Source organism: Salmo salar, chromosome ssa04, assembly GCF_905237065.1.
Source record: "Salmo salar chromosome ssa04, Ssal_v3.1, whole genome shotgun sequence".
Lineage (NCBI taxonomy): Eukaryota > Metazoa > Chordata > Actinopteri > Salmoniformes > Salmonidae > Salmo > Salmo salar.
In genome coordinates this window covers 73680037-73693317 of record NC_059445.1, presented here as the reverse complement: position 1 = coordinate 73693317, position 13281 = coordinate 73680037, and the positions used below count along the sequence as shown (strand labels likewise).

Genomic DNA, 13281 nt, shown 5'->3' with positions numbered 1-13281 from the left:
CTTATATCTCCCTCTCTAACTTTAAGCATCAGCTGTCAGAGCAGTTTACCGATCACTGTACCTGTACACAGCCAATCTGTATACAACACACCCAACTACCTCATCCCCATATTATTACTTACCCTCTTGCTCTTTTGCACACCAGTATCTCTACTTGCACATCATCATCTGCACATCTATCACTCCAGTGTTAATGCTAATTTGTAATTATTTCGCCTCTATGGCCTATTTACTGCCTTACCTTCCTACTCTTCTACATTTGCACACACTGTACATACATTTTTCTATTGTGTTATTAACTGTATGTTTGTTTATGTGTAACTCTGTGTTGTTTTTGTCGCACTGCTTTGCTTTATCTTGGCCAGGTTGAAGTTGTAAATCAGAACTTGTTCTCAACTGGCTCAACTGGCCTACATAAAAATGTAAAAAACATGGTGTGAAAACAGAGCCACATGGCAAGATAGGAAGTGCAAGGAGATTAAAAGCAGACTCACTCAATTTTCTCTATCTTTGGTTATTCCTGTATTAAAATATACTTACATTTTGAGAAACATTAAGTTGTATTTATTCTTAAATGTTTTGGTCACATTAAATTAAAAAATCATTGCATACATTTGTATTAAGTACATTTCAATGAAATTCCAATGAAATAGACCATCTTACTGCCCCAGAAGTCGGGGGTCCAATTCCGGCTTCCGCTTGTCCCACTTTCATTCCTTCTCTGTCTCCTGTTTATAATCTGTCTAAATAAAGCAATTAAAAAATGAAGGTGGAATTCCACAAAAAAATATTCTCGAAAGGCTCTTATCATCAATCACTATTTAGGCTATAAACCATTTGCATTTCTTAATTTGATTGTTTTCTCAATACAATTTGACTGTATGATAGACACAGTATGCAAAAAAAATTATCTATGTTTTGATGTTGCCTTTTACATGCACTGAAACCCCCCAAAAGTGTTTTCATAGTCTTAAAAACACCAATATTCAGATTGAAGAACGATTTTGGGTGTTTCAGAGTACTTCTATTCTGTTTTAGAATACTTTTTGTGTATCATAACACTTACATTGGGTTTACATTCAAGCACCCTCCAAACACCAGATCTCAGGTTAGATGCATTACTTTTCATGGTTTCATTACACAATCATGGTGTTTTGAGCCTTTCTATTTTTACAGTGTTATAGATAAGAGATCAATCTAGCCTCAATGAATGTTTTCAGTTGTTCTATTTTAGAAAATCTAGAGAAATAACAACAGTATACATATATATGTTGGTTAATCTTTTTCTGTCATTGCCAGAGCAAACCTGTAATGTAGCCCTCCATGAAACCACAACAGATTTCATCAAATTTTATTGGTCACATATATTTAGCAGATGTTATTCTGGGTGTAGCGAAATGCTTGCGTTCCTAGCTCCAACAGTGCAGTAGTATCTAACAATTCACAACAACAATACACACATGTAAAAGAATGGATTCAAGAAATATATATAAATATTTGATTGAGCAATGTCGGACTGGGATTGACTAAAATACAGTAGAATAGAATACAGTGTGTATGTATGTATGTGTATATATATATATATATATATATATATATATATATATATAGATAGATAGATAGATAGATAGATAGATAGATAGATAGATAGATAGATAGATAGATAGATAGATAGATAGATAGATAGATAGATAGATAGATAGATAGATAGATAGATAGATAGATAGATAGATAGATAGATAGATAGATATATGAGATGAGTAAAGCGGTATGTAAACATTATTTAAACATTTAAAGTGACAAGTGTTCCATTTTGTTTTTGTATTTTTATTTATTTATTTGTATTTTTTATTCTTAGGGGGTGGATAAATTGTAGCTTCCATCAATGTAAATGTCTGCATCATTTCCAATCCCCCATATATTTTTGAGGTAAATATACAGTTGAAGTCGGAAGTTTACATACACTTAGGTTGGAGTCATTAAAACTCGTTTTTTAACCACTCCACACATTTCTTGTTAGCAAACTATAGTTTTGGCAAGTCGGTTAGGACATCTACTTTGTGCATGACACAAGTCATTTTTCCAACAATTGTTTACAGATTATTCCACTTAAAATTCACTGTATCACAATTCCAGTGGGTCAGAAGTTTACATACACTAAGTTGACTGTGCCTTTAAACAGCTCGAAAATGTAAAAAAAAAATGATGTCATGACTTTAGAAGCTTCTGATAGGCTAATTGACATCATTTGAGTCAATTGGAGGTGTACCTGTGGATGTATTTCAAGCCCTACCTTCAAACTCAGTGCCTCTTTGCTTGATGTCATGGGAAAATCAAAAGAAATCAGCCAAGACCTCAGAAAAACAGTTGTAGACCTCCACAAGTCTGGTTCATCCTTGGGAGCAATTTCCAAATGCCTGAAGGTACCACGTTCATCTGTACAAACAATAGTACGTCAGTATAAACACCATGGGTCCACGCAACCATCATACCGCTCAGGAAGGAGACGCGTTCTGTCTCCTAGAGATGAACGTACTTTGGTGCGAGAAGTGCAAATCAATCCCAGAATAACAGGGACCTTTTGAAGATGCTGAAGGAAACCGGTACAAAAGTATCTATATCCACAGTAAAACGAGTCCTATATCGACATAACCTGAAAGGTCACTCAGCAAGGAAGAAGCCACTGCTCCAAAACCGCCATTAAAAAAAGCCAGAAAACGGTTTGCAACTGCACATGGGGACAAAGATCGTACTTTTCTGAGAAATGTCCTCTGGTCTGATGAAACAAAAATGGAACTGTTTGACCATATTGACCATCGTTATGTTTGGAGGAAAAAGGGGGAGGCTTGCAAGCCGAAGAACCCCATCCCAACCGTGAAGCATGGGGGTGGCACCATCATGCTGTGGGGTGCTTTGCTGCAGGAGGGACTGGTGCACTTCACAAAATAGATGGCATCATGAGGTAAGAAAGTTATGTGGATATATTGAAGCAACATCTCAAGACATCAGTCAGGAAGTTAAAGCTTGGTCGCAAATGGGTCTTCCAAATGGACAATGGCCCCAAGCATACTTCCAAAGTTGTGGCAAAATGGCTTAAGGACAACAAAGTCAAGGTATTGGAGTGGCCATCACAAAGCCCTGACCTCAATCCTGTAGAAAATTTGTGGGCAGAACTGAAAAAGCTTATGCGAGCAAGGAGGCCTACAAATCTGACTCAGTTACACCAGCTCTGTCAGGAGGAATGGGCCAAAATACACCCAACTTATTGTGGGAAGCTTGTGGAAGGCTACCCAAAACGTTTGACCCAAGTTAAACAATTTAAAGGCAATGCTAGCAAATACTAATTGAGTGTATGTAAACTATTTTACAATAGTTATATTTTGTTTGTTTTTAGTCCTGTTCTTCCTCTTTTTCTGATGTCCATCAAGTTTGATTTCTATTTGCGTTATATTTGTAACTGTGCTATTTCACAAAAGTTCTGAACCTATATACATTTTACAGACCCAGTATGTTTTACATTTGTTATCTTGTTGTTATTAGTCCCACCCTTCAGCTCCATTCAACCCCTCCCATCTATTTCTTAACACCGTCCATATTGGATTTCTATTTGCCATATATTTTTAACTGTGCTGTGATGTTTCACAAAAGTTCTGAACCTTTCTATTCTCATAGTTTCTACAGGTTGTAAATTAAAGATACACATTTTTGCTTAAATAATTATTATATTATTGATCAATTGACAATGACCTTTCAAATCACCCAGTATTGCAATCTACTGTGTTAGCTCCAGGTAAATGTTGCGATTATTCAGCCATTCCTGGACCTGTGACCAAAAACTACATATGGACTGTACCAAAATAAATAATCAAATGACTCTGCCTCCTCGCAGCAAAATCTGCAGAGCTTGGAAGGTTGTATCCCCCATAACATTCTATTGGTTGCAAGAATTTTGTATAATTTCAATTGAAAAATTGAAAGTTTTGAGTCATTTCATAAACTGTGTGCCATGGAATCTGTAAATCAAATCTCTTTCCAACTATTTTTGCAATCTATATGGCACAGCTGTCAATTTTTTGGACCTTAAATGAAACTGGTATATATTTTTATTTATCACAATTTTCTTTAACCAATTTTTATTTTTAATGCGGGGCGGCAGGTAGCCTAGTGGTTAGAGCGTTGGACTAGTAACCGAAAAGTTGCAAGATCGAATCCCGGAGCTGACAAGTTAAAAATCTGTTGTTCTGCCCCTGAAAAAGGCAGTACAAGGCAGTTAACCCACTAGGCCGTCATTGAAAATACGAATTTGTTCTTAACTGACTTGCCTAGTTACATAAATAAAAATGCAGGGCTGACAGACAAGTTCCTTACTTTTTCCCCCTTCTACTTGCCTCTTCCATTTTTGCGGTAATGCTGTAATTAGTTGGTTGTAATTTTGGGTAGAGCAGACATTTCCATATATTTGTGTTAGCTGCATGTGTTCCATTATTAAAGTAGCCAGTGATTCCAAGTCCATGTATATTGGGCAGCAGCCTCTAAAGTGCAGGATAGTGTAACCGGGTGGAGGCCGGCTAGTGATGGCTATATAACAGTCTGATGGCCTTGAGATAGAAGCTGTTTTTCAGTCTCTCGGTCCCAGTTTTGATGCACCTATACTGACCTCACCTTCTGGATGATGACATTGGGTGCTGTAGGTGTCCTGGAGGGCAGGTAGTTTTCCCCCGGTAATGCGTCGGACAGACCGCACCACCCTCTGGAGAGCCCTGCTCTCAATTGTGCATCTGAAAAAGTTTGAGGGTTTTAGGGGCCAAGCCAATTTTCTTCAGCCTCCTGAGGTTGAAGAGGCGCTGTTACGCCTTCTTCACCACACTGTCTGTGTGGTATTTGGTACTTTATTAGGATTCCCATTAGCTGTTGCAAAAGCAGCAGCTACCCTTCCTGGGGTGCACACAAAACATGAAACATAATACAGAATGACATACAGAACACAAATAGACAAGAACAGTTTAAAGACAGAACTACATACATTTAAAGCCACATGTAGCCTACATATCAATGCATACACACAAACTATTTAGGTAAAACATGGGAGAGGCATTGTGCCACGAGGTGTTGCTTTATCCGTTTTTTTAAACCAGGTTTGCTGTTTATTTGTGCATTATGAGATGGAAGGAAGTTCCATGCAATTAGGGCTCTATATAATACTGTACGCTTTCTTGAATTTGTTCTGGATTTGGGGACTGTGAAAAGACCCCTGGTGGCATGTCTGGTGGGATGTGTGTGTGTGTGTGTGTGTGTGTGTGTGTGTGTGTGTGTGTGTGTGTGTGTGTGTGTGTGTGTGTGTGTGTGTGTGTGTGTGTGTGTGTGTGTGTGTGTGTGTGTGTGTCAGAGCTGTGTGTAAGTTGACTATGCAAACAATTTGGGATTTTCAGATTTTCAGCTCCTTCAGGGTTATCTTTGGTCTGTTTGTTGCCTCTCTGATTAATGCCCTTCTTGCCTGGTCCGTGAGTTTTGGTGGGTGGCCCTCTCTTGGCAGGTTTGTTGTGGTGCCATATTCTTTCCATGTTTTAATAATGGATTTAATGGTTCTCCATGGGATGCTCAAAGTTTCGGATATTTTTTTATAACCCAACCCTGATCTGTACTTCTCCACAACTTTGTCCCTGACCTGTTTGGAGAGCTCCTTGGTCTTCATGGTGCCGCTTGCTTGGTGGTGCCCCTTGCTTAGTGGTGTTGCAGACTCTGGGTTCTTTCAGAACAGGTGTGTATATATACTAAGATCATGTGACAGATCATGTGACACTTATATAGCACACAGGTGGACTTTATTTAACTAATTATGTGACTTCTGAAGGTAATTGGTTGCACCAAATCTTATTTAGGGGCTTCATAGCAAAGGGGGTGAATACATATTGTCACGTCCTGACCATTGTGTGCTCTTATTTTCTATGGTAGAGTAGGTCAGGGCGTGACTGGGGGGTTTATTCTAGTTACATTTTTCTATGTTGTTTGGGTCTAGTTTCTGTTTTTCTATGTTGGGTTTTTTGGATGATCCCCAATTAGAGGCAGCTGGTCATCGTTGTCTCTAATTGGGGATCATATTTAAGTAGTTGTTTTTCCCACCTTTGTTTTGTGGGAGATTATTTTGAGTTAGTGCATATTGCAGCTCTGTCGTCACAGTTTGTTGTTTTTGTTTATTGTATGTCTTGCACAGTTTCACATAAAAAAGAAATATGTGGAACTATATTCACGCTGCGCCTTGGTCTGTACCTACACACAATCGTGACACATATGCACGCACCACTTTTCCGTTTTTATTTTTTTGAATTTTTTTTAAAAAGTTCTTTTTTCATTTCACTTCACCAATTTGGACTATTTTGTGTATGTCCATTACATGAAATCCAAATAAAAATCCATTTAAATTACAGGTTGTAATGCAACAAAATAGGAAAAACGCCAAGGGGGATGAATACTTTTGCAAGGCACTGTAGATAGATAGGTAGACACTGTAGCTTGTCCAGAAGCAAAACGAACAGCCGCGACGTGGCTGGTTTTCCTTTTGTAGTCCCTGCCACATACGTCTTGAATTGCGACTCCACTTTGTATCTGTACTGACGTTTTGCCTGTTTGATTGTGTAGTGCTTCCAGGGTGACTTCACTGTAAATTAAATGTAGCCAACCAGGCCTGGGAGAATGTTTGTTCCCAGGATTTATCCACAACTAGATGATATACTGTGAGAAGCAGCGTTTTCAAAAATATTTCTCACACACACAAACTCTCTCTCCCAAATACATGAGTAAGTATGGTTTAGGGTTGGGTTTCGCTTGTTATTACAGGGACAGAGTTAGTTGACTATGAATCACCTTGTTCAGGGGTTATTGTTTATTTTCTGCAAGGATATAACTACCACACTATCATCACAACATCGTCCTGCAGCTTCCTGTCTAATACAGTAGCTTCCTGTGTAATACTGTAGCTTCCTGTGTAATACAGCAGCTTCCTATGTAACACAGCAGCTTCCTGTGTAATACAGTAGCTTATCTCCTGATAGTATTTCCATGTAATAACATTATCCAGGGTGAGGGGAAATCTCAGCTGCATGAATCCAGATGTCCTAAAAGGGAAAATACAGTGTGAGCATTTTAAATGTAATCAATTACTTTAAGAAATATACATTTAACAATAGGCATCAGTATGCATTATACCCATCCCTGTTTGGTTATAAAAAGAGGGTGAAACAGTTCAGCACCAGTTGGGACATCCAATCTCTGTTTTCAGTCTCTGAATCAAGTCAAAACCATCAAAGCTTGAGGTTTAGGATTCCAAAGCCGGTTCAATCTCAGAACGTTTCCCACAGCCTTTCATGGGTTGCCAAACATTTATTTGTTTTGAATTGGTTTAATTAACCCCGCCTTTCCTAGTTTCACATAGACTAGCCCCAGCCGCAGTGAAACGATTACAAGGCCCTCCCTCATAAATCCAGCTCAATGACCGTATTGTCCGATAAACAACGGCAAAATATTTAATATCACTGGATAATATTTTGTTTTTGTTTTACAAGTAAATCAATCGCCCACTGAGCTGACAGTTCTCATTAGTACATGCCTACATACACTACATGGCCATAAGTATGTGGACGCTCGTCCAACATCTCATTCCAAAATAATGGGCATTAATATGGAGTTGGTCCCCCCCCTTTGCTCCAATAACAACCTCCATTCTTCTGGAAAGGCTTTCCACTAGATGTTGGAACATTGCTGCGGCGACTTGCTTTCATTCAGCCACAAGAGCATTAGTGAGGTCGGGCACTGATTTTGGGCACTTAGGCCAGGCTCGCAGTCTGCGTTCCAATTCATCCCAAAGGTGTTCGATTGGGTTGAGGTCAGGGCTCTGTGCAGGCCAGTCAAGTTCCCAACCTGTTGCCACAAAGTTGGAAGCACAGAATCGTCTACAATGTGATTTTATGCTGTAGCGTTAAGATTTCCCTTTACTGGAACTAAGGGGCCTTGCGCGAACTATGAAAAACCGCCCCTGTCCATTACTCCTCCACCAAACTTCACAGTTGGCAGTATGCATTCGGGGAGGTAGTGTTATCCTGGCATCCGCAAAACCCAAATTCGTCCGTCGGACTGCCAGATGGTGAAGGGTGATTCATCACTCCAGAGAATGTGTTTTCACTGCTCCAGAGTCCAATGGCGGTGAGCTTTATACCACTCCAGCCGACGCTTGGCATTACGCATGATGATCTTAGGCTTGTGTGCGGCTGCTCGGCCATGGAAACCCATTTCATGAAGCTCCCGACGAACAGTTCTTGTGCTGACGTTGCTTCCAGAGGCAGTTTGGAACTCTGTAGTGAGTGTTGCAACCGAGGACAGAAGAGTTTTACACACTATGCGCTGCAGCACTCTGCGGTCCCGTTCTGTGAGCTTATGTGGCCTACCCCTTCGCGGCTGAGCCGTTGTTGCTCCTATAGGTTTCCACTTCACAATAACAACACTTACAGTTGACCGGGGCAGCTCTAGCAGGGCCGAAATTTTATGAACTGACTTGTTGGAAAGGTGGCATCCTATGACAGTGCAACGTTGAAAGTCACTGAGCTCTTCAGTATGGACCATTCTACTGCCAATGTTTGTCTATGGAGATTGCTTGATTTTATACACCTGTCAGCAACGGGTATGGCTGAAATAGCCGAATCCACTAATTTGAAGGGGTGTCCACATACTTATGTATATATAGTGTACCATTGGTGTCACTGTGGCAAAATGATAATGATATCTTTACTGTTCTCATCAATTGAAAAAATGTATTAGACATGATGAAATTATGAATTATAGATGTTTTCTTTGAGGGGGAAATTTGGAGATGATTTCATGTACAAAGTGCATGATTTAAGTGTCTTGGTAATAGACAACTAATCAAATACCACAGACGGTTGTCATTACATTATTGTCTTGGAAAGTAGTTCACCATCGAGAAAATAAGTTGCGGGATAAAAAATGAAGGCAGACTCATCGAATTGAAGCATAATTCTTCTGGCGTCAGTATTTTTTTCACTTGACAGATGTCATGATAAAAATGATGTGCGAGTATGTAATATATTAGTGCTCCAACCATAGTAAAATGTCTCATAAATCCAGTGGTTTTCTATTTCATTCTATATCTCCTTCCATGGATTAAAATAAATCTGTTGCTGGGAATTTGGATCAATCCCAGACTGGACCAAATCATTTTTCTAAGTGTTGTAAAATGAGTGATGTGGCTTCTGATATAGCACTATAGGACATGCTAGTTAGTTTTGAGAGAACGTTCCTTAAACCTCTAGAATTCTCTGGCAGTGACACAGACAAGACAAATTATAATTAAGACTGTAAAGTACTGATCTGATTCTAAGTAATCATACCACCAATTTAAAAAACAGAACAAATCACATATTTTCGTTAGAAACCTTGATCAGATTTGCCAAAAACATTTGCATGTACAGGAATTTGACTTGGTGAAATGGTGCTGCGACGGAGTTACAGACAGACAATAGACAGGTATGGTGAAGTTGAAAGTTGGCATTGTGCTCTCTGAGTCTGAGCTGGGGCAAAAATCATGTTTGTCCACTGATAGACAAGACCAGACTGGTCCTGTAGGTAACTGTAGAACAACTGCTTCCACTAATTCCCTTCTTATTCCTCAAGGGGTCAGCCTTAGTCACTTTGCTAAGTCCTTGGTCCTATCAGTTATGAAGTATCTTACTGGCCAATTCCACACAGTACATTGGTAAAAGAAAATTGTCCTGCAGGTCTGTAAGAAGCAGTGGAAAATAGTGTTTCTCGCATAAACTCATAAATTGGTTGACATGTTGTTGCAATGGTGTAATCCGTATACTTACTGTGTAAATAATATTTAATTAAAAAAAGCAGTGATGGAAAAAATACCCAATTGTCATACTTGATTAATAGTAAAGATACCTTAATAGAAAATGACTCAAGTAAACGTGAAAGTCACCCAGTAAAATACTACTTGAATAAAAGTCTAAAGGTATTTGGTTTTAAATATACGTAAGTATCAAAAGTAAATGTAATTGCTAAAATATACTTAAGTATTGAAAGTAAAAGTATAAATCATTTAAAATTCCTTATATTAAGGAAAGCGGACGGCAACATTTTCTTGTTTTTTAATGTACGGATAGTCAGGGTCACACTCCAACACTCAGATAGAATATACAAATGATGCATGTGTATTTAGTGAGTCCACCAGATCAGAGGCAGTAGGGATGACCAGGGATATTCTCTTGATAATTGCATGAATTTGACAATTTTCCTGTCCTGCTAAGCATTCAAAATGTAAGTACTTTTGGGTGTCAGAGAAAATGTATGGAGTAAAAAGTATATTATTTTCTTCAGAAATGTAGTAAAGTAAAAGTTGTCAAAAATATAAAAAGTAAAGTACAGATACCCCAAAAAACTACATAAGTAGTACTTTCAAGTATTTTTACTTAAGTACTTTACACCACTGTACGAAAGTGCTCTTGTTAGTATATGTAGCTACAGAGCTTTCGTTTTCATCACACATCTCACCATTATTTACTTAAACATCACACCACAAATTGATTCAGAGTGGTTGGGTTAAATGCGGAAGACACATTACAGTTGAATGCATTCAGTTGTACAACTGACTAGGTATCCCCTCTTCCCTTTACCTTTTTGTCCCTGAGTGAGAAGTTAAGTCTGATCCTCGGCTTTCACCACTCCTCAGGCAGCCAATTAGCAACAGCTCTCTAAATATTTTCCCTTTATTTCCATGGATTTTGCCAGCTTGTAAAAAAATCGGCGATGATTTCTTTTTTCTGTGTGACACTCCCCACTTTTGACCTTGGCTTCAGAAAGGCTGTTTGGCTCTCATAATGCTTAGAAATTAACAAGATCAGACATAGGAGTTTTCGCTGTGTTCTTTATTATCCTGGCACTTGTAATAGTGTTACCACATTTTCTATCCTCCATTCACTTGTAAAGGCTGCTGGTGCTGTCGGGATTAAGAGCTGAAAATCCATCCATTTGTTAATGTTGATGCTATTGTTCTTTTATGAATGGTTCATATGCATTGCTTCTTGTGATATACAAAAACTGTTTAGAGCAAAGGGGCCATGTAATAAGATTTTCTCAATCTACGATTGTATTTATTTTTTCAAACACTACAAATCTACACATCTCACTGCACCCTCATATGACATGTCCTGAAATATGCAGACAGAAGGATTAAAAGTAATTTTACAATACTTCTGACAGCCAATTTTCTAACTCCGCCCATAACGTTTGGACTTTATAGCATTCCCAGAAGGCATGGATTATTGAGCCATTGTTAGTTTTGTACTTAAGACATGACTGTCATTGTGATGTAGATTTTGTGGATGTTGTCTATTGTATAATAAATTCTATACATACAGTACCAGTCAAAAGTTTGGACACACCTACTCATTCAAGGGTTTTTCTTTGTTTGTACAATTTTCTATATTGTAGAGTAATAGTGAAGACATCAAAACTATGAAATAACACATATGAAATCCTGTAGTAACCAAAAAAGTGTAATACAAATCAAAATGTATGTTATATTTGTTGTTCTTTAAAGTAGCCACCCTTGCCTTAATGATAGCGTTGCACACTCTTGGGATTCTATCAACCAGCTTCACCTAGAATGCTTTTCCAACAGTCTTGAAGGAGTTCCCACATATGCTGAGCACATGTTGGCTGCTTTTCCTTCACTCTATGGTCCAACTCTTCCCAAACCATTTAAATTGGGTTGAGGTTGAGTGATTGTGGAGGCCAGGTCATCTGATGCAGCACTCCATCACTCTCCATATTGGTCAAATAGCTCTTACACAGCCTGGAGGTGTGCTGGGTCATTGTCCTGCTGAAAACAATGATAGTCCCACTATGCGCAAACCAGATGGGATGGCATATTGCTGCAGAATGCTGTGGTAGCCATGCTGGTTAAGTGTGCCTTGAATTCTAAATAAATCACAGACAGTGTCACCAGCAAAGCACCCCCACACCATCACACCTCCTCCTCCATGCGTCACGGTGGGAACCACACATGCGGAGATCATCCGTTCACCTACTCTCCGTCACAAAGACACGGCGGTTGGAATTGAAAATATCAAATTTGGACTCATCAGAACAAGGACAGATTTCCACCGGTCTAATGTCCATTGCTCATGTTTCTTGGCCCAAGCAAGTCTCTTCTTATTATTGGTGTCCTTTAGTAGTGGTTTCTTTGCTACAATTCGACACGCAGTCGCCTCTGAACAGTTGATGTTTAGATGTATCTGTTACTTGAACTCTGTGAATCATTCATATGGGCTGCAATTTCTGAGGCTGGTAACTCTAATGAACTTATCCTCTGCCACAGAGGTAACTCTCAGTTTTCCTTTCTGGTGGCGGTCCCCATGAGAGCCAGTTTCATCATAGCGCTTGATGGTTTTGCGACTGCACATGAAGAAACTTTCAAAGTTCTTAATTTTCCGGATTGACTGGCCTTCATGTCTTAAAGTATTGATGGACATTTGTTTCTCTTTGCTTATTTAAGCTGTTCTTGCCATAATATGGATTTAGCCCTATTTGGTAAAAGACCATCTTCTGTATACCACCCCTACCTTGTCACAACACAATGATTGGCTCAAACACATTAAGAAGGAAAGAAATTCCACAAATTAAGGCACACCTGGCACACCTGTTAATTGAAATGCATTCCAGGTAACTACCTCATGAAGCTAGTTAAGAGAATGCCAAGAGGATGCAAAGCTATTATCAAGGCAAAGGGTGGCTACTTTGAAGAATCTCAACTATAAAATATATTTTTATTTGTTTTGGACTTTTTTGGTTATGACATGATTCCATATGTGTTATTTCATAGTTTCGATGTCTTCACTATTATTCTACAATGTAGAAAATAGTAAAAAATAAAGAAAAACCCTTGAATGAGTAGGTGTCCAAATTTTTGACTGGTACTGTACATTTATACTGGATTAAACATAAATCTTCAACTGTCATTTGGTTAGTTCCAATCGTTTATATTTTTGTCTGAGGTTGTCAGTTGCATAGGCTCTCTACAAGGTTTTGTATATCTTATACAGGAGGTTGGTGGCACCTTAATTGGGGAGGACAGGCTCGTGGTATTTAACAATATGTCTCAAGTAAAAGCCTTGTGTGGCAAGTTAACATAATTCCAAGTCTGGAAGGTTAAAACCACCCTCAGACTTAGGGAGCTATAAACTTTACTTTTTATTCTATGAGTTTTAT

General features: G+C 38.7%; 1 long non-coding RNA gene across 1 annotated transcript in view; it reads left to right on the top strand.

Annotated features, from left to right (window-relative positions):
- The window catches only part of LOC123742495 (uncharacterized), a 47764-nt gene that overhangs the window by 30255 nt on the left and 4228 nt on the right, over window positions 1-13281 (top strand). The window lies entirely within an intron of this gene.